This window comes from Nicotiana tabacum, chromosome 23 (genome assembly GCF_000715075.1).
Source record: "Nicotiana tabacum cultivar K326 chromosome 23, ASM71507v2, whole genome shotgun sequence".
Lineage (NCBI taxonomy): Eukaryota > Viridiplantae > Streptophyta > Magnoliopsida > Solanales > Solanaceae > Nicotiana > Nicotiana tabacum.
In genome coordinates, this window is record NC_134102.1 from 67,669,656 (window position 1) to 67,673,950 (window position 4,295).

General features: G+C 36.7%; 1 long non-coding RNA gene across 1 annotated transcript; it reads left to right on the top strand.

The window, feature by feature from the left end:
• Nucleotides 1–868: 868 nt before the first annotated feature.
• LOC107803281 (uncharacterized) lies at nucleotides 869–2,676 on the top strand. Its single transcript, XR_001651993.2, has 4 exons — nucleotides 869–993; nucleotides 1,304–1,733; nucleotides 1,823–1,991; nucleotides 2,074–2,676. It is a non-coding gene; the product is annotated as an uncharacterized LOC107803281 (long non-coding RNA).
• The last annotated feature ends 1,619 nt before the right edge of the window (nucleotides 2,677–4,295 follow it).

The following is a 4,295-nucleotide window of genomic DNA, read 5'->3' on the forward strand; positions in this document are numbered from 1 at the left end:
TTATGGCCTGAGAGGTTAAAATTTTATATGATAGAAATGGACTTGGGATTTATCATTTGTGAAAGAATTATTTATGTCCTTCTTGTTATCGAGAGATTATTATTTACATAAACCATTCTCATTTAGAATTTATGTATTTTTATTGTTAGCCCATAGTAAGTGTCGATGCCGACCCCTCGTCACTACTTTTTTGAGGTTACACTAGATACTTACTGGGTACATGTTGTTTATGTACTCACGCTACACTTCTGCACTAATCGTGCAAGATCTGAAGTAGGTGCATCTGGCGGTCATATCGGCGCACACCCCCGTTATCTCGAGGCCTAGTGGTGAGCTTCTTTCTGAGCCGTTCTGCAACACATGGAGTCTCTCTTTTGTATCTATTTTTCTGTATACTTTATTTCAGATAATAGTTAGAGTTTTGTATATTCTATTAGTTGCTCATACACTTGTGACACCAGGTTTCGGCACACACACTAGTATACTTTATGGTTTTGGAGTACTTATATCACTATAATTGCCACTCAATTGTTTTCGTTTTATTTATTAATTTTTCTACTCCTTAATTTCTTAATAAATAAAATTTAATTTCTTGGAAACTTATTTAAAAGAGAAATAACATGGATTAGTTCACCGTTGGCTTGCCTAGCGGCGACATTGGGCGCCATCATGACCTATAGGGAAAATTGGGTCGTGACATGTAATTCAAATAAACCTTTTTTTATTTGGCATTGACCGTTAGTTGTAGGAGCATAAGTGAGCCAGAAAGATAACGGTGAGTATTGTTGGCTCAATAGATGGACGGATGGTATATTTGTACCAAATCAAATAGTGTGAGGATAGTTTTGTCCCTTATCAAGATTTCCGTAAAAAGATCAATGTAAATTCCTCAAATCAAGATAGAAACTGGAAAAGGTAGAAAAGCTAAAGCGCGAATAAACCCCTTCCCCTAATTCGTAAACCTGAAATTTCCAGATCAATCATTTGGAACAGGTAAACTCTCAATTCTTCTCACGATACTCTTGTTTAGTGTGACGAATAATCTTGATTCTTGACCGAAGTTAGTTAGAGAAGGTGTGTACTTGAGTAGCTGATTTGCAGTGTAATTTTCTAATTGAGTTGCATTTTCCCTCCTTTGTTATTTGCTAATTGCATTTTTGGATGCAGGAGTTTTGAGGTTTAGGTAAAATAAGTTTTCTAGTAGTCCTTTCTTCTTTTTTGCTGCTGGATTTAAAATTTGGAAATACTATTTTACTTCTTCCACGCTTGACGGCAGACTTATTTCTTTTTTCTCTGTTTTAAGTTGAGCAATGGCGCCTGTTCTTTCAAGGTTTCAATTTGAGATCTATGATCAAATTGGGCCTGGTATAAGCTGTTATAATGCCGAAGTGAAGTTTGATAGAGAAGGGCAGCCTGTGCAGACGTTTGTTAGTAATTCATCACATTATACACTTGCTAGTGCAATACCGTATGAAGACTTTCAAACGGCAGCCGGATTTTACATGATCATGAAGGAAATTGTGATTCATCTTGGGGGTCGATATATTTAAATAGTTCAAAGTTTTTTTTCCTTCTTATAAATGGTTACATGAGTTTATGATTTTTCAGTCAAATCCTTAGCGGCCTCAAGCAGATTCATAAGTGGTGGTTTCGTCATGGGAATCTGGAGAAGGGAGTCTTGTTCAGTGAGGATGGAAACATCTGACTTTTTGATTTCAATCACAATACAACAGGTATGTATTTGATTTTTTGTACTTATTTCTAATAAGTATTTCAGTTTTTTTTCTTTATATAATTTTTGTAATGTTTGAAATTTTTGTAGCCGATGAAAATTCCATGAAAACTGATTTCGATGCATTCTCATCCATCATTTAGTCTGCTATTAGCAGAACTGGATTGACTGAAGAGAGGTGGCCCCCTCACATTAAAGTTTTTTTCCAATTGTTGGGCAATACTTGACCAGGTGACCATGCCAGCAATACAGTGCTTCTGTAAGTCCGTTAATAATGTATTAGTGATGCATATAGTATAGATAATTACTGTAAGCCTGCTTATATTTTAGTTTCTTTACAGAGCCTATGTGGACCGATTCTACGATTCACCTCTTTTCTGGCGCAATACAAAAAAAGGAATTTTCATCGATGAGCTTGCAAGAGTGCTGAAGAGAAGTCCTAGTGCAGTTACCCGACATTTCCAGTTGGATTTTTCTAAGCAATGGGGAAATATTGAATACAACTCTGAATTCTACCAATGCTTCACCTTTAAATATGAAGACTATGGCTGTTCAAATGCATATAAGAAGCCCTATAGGATTGTCAAGGCACAATATGCTTTTGGTCAGGATGTGGTTTTTGACTTGGAAAGAGAGTTTCTGCAGCTTATTGCTAACACATATAATGCTTGCGTTGCTGGTAAGTTCAAGGATCAACCAATCAGTTATCACCAAATTGATTCGCCGAAACCTGATTCAATCTGGTAAGATTCTAAAATTAGTAACCTTACTTGTCTTAACTTTAACCTTACGTACAAGGATCAACCTAGCTTGCTGGAAGAATATTTTTTCCAGCTTCGTACCTTGTCTATAACGTTCATCAGCTCTCCATTTTTCTCTCCAAGATTAAATCAATCTGAGTTCAAAAAGCTCAGCTTGGTTCGTAAGAGCATTTTGGAGTATATACTTGGTTGTTCTCTCTTAACCTAATTTTCTTGGTATCCGTACTAAACATAATTTATAGAAGATTGTAGTTGTCATCTCATAAGGATTTTCCTCTTTGGGGCAATTTATCTACCTCTGCAACCTCAAGGTTAAAACTTTTTGTGCATTTCAAATCTTAGCAGCTTCTTCACTCATCCACATTAGGTTACAAACTTTCTATTGACGTGCATTCCTAGGCACCATTACATGTTAATTTAATTCACATCGCCTTGGTCATTACTGATGTGGTCGGGACTCTTATATGTATCGATATCCGGTGAAATGCTTTCACTCCCATAAACTCGTTTCTCTTGCCAATGAAGTACATCACTTGTCATACACATTATTATTAGCTCTTGCAACATGACCATGATTATGGCCCGACATGTAGAAGGTTGCCTGGCCCCGATTGACAATAAGGAGTCCCTTCCTCAACATATCTTTTCTTTCACTCCTGGAAGCATACCTTGAACTGTACTTAGCACCATTAAGTATTGCTTCTTCTGGAGCCATAAAATATATGTTACAACATTCACTGCTTCGCCTTACTTTGACCAATTGGTCCTTGCTTCCTTTCAAATTCTCTTTATAGAATCTCGAGGTTCAAGCCTTCTCGTTGAATCTCTTGGTTATTTTATTCTCTTTGTTCATACCTGGTTTGATTTCTTTAATGGTAGTCGTCATAGTGATTGACTGTTTTGATGTGTCGATGAAACTCATATGTAGCTTTGGAGACTTTACCTTTTGAAATATCCATTATCCATTTGGTTTGTGATCTCCTTACCCAAATTTCTTTGGAATCTTGGCATCTTAACCGATGATCACAACTTGTTAGTGGCCGCTTTCTAGGCCTCAACATCAGTCCCAATACAAGAGTGTCACTGCTTATGCATCAATTCTTGCGCCGTTCATCGTTCTATGTGCCAACCATTCACGAGATTGACGGGAATAGGAGATAAGTTCTCACTTTACGCTTTAATGCACGATCTGGAATTAAAAAAGGACAAACAATCCTATATGACTTGTAGCCTTCCAAGTGTGGCGCACAACACACTCATAAGTGGGACTCTATTAAACACGATTCTAGGACATACTCAACCTAGTGCCTTGATACCAAATTTGTCATGGCCCAAATAGGTAAGCGTGACATAGCACTCGATTTACCTAGCGAACCACTTAAAACATGTCTACTCATTCATGATTATTTCAAAGTTCGAATAATACTTAAAATATTTTAACACCATCTTAAGTCTTTTGGTTTAAAAGTCTCTCTTTAACTCAATACATAATTACGCCTTTGGCCAAAATACATAAGTGCGGAATACAACAACAACAACAATAGCGTACCCAGTATAATCCAACATAGTGGGGTATGGGGAGGGTAGTGTATATGCAGACCTTACCCCAACCTTATGGAGGTAGATATGTTGTTTCTAATAGACTCCTCGGCTCAGAAAAGCATAAACACCATTTAATTAAAAGAATAATAAGACGGGAGAACACCGAGAAGCCATGTAAAAGTAGCATAAATAACAAGATAGTAAAATGATCAAAATGCAAGAAACAACAGGTAATCAAAGAAATCTAATACCAACAAAAT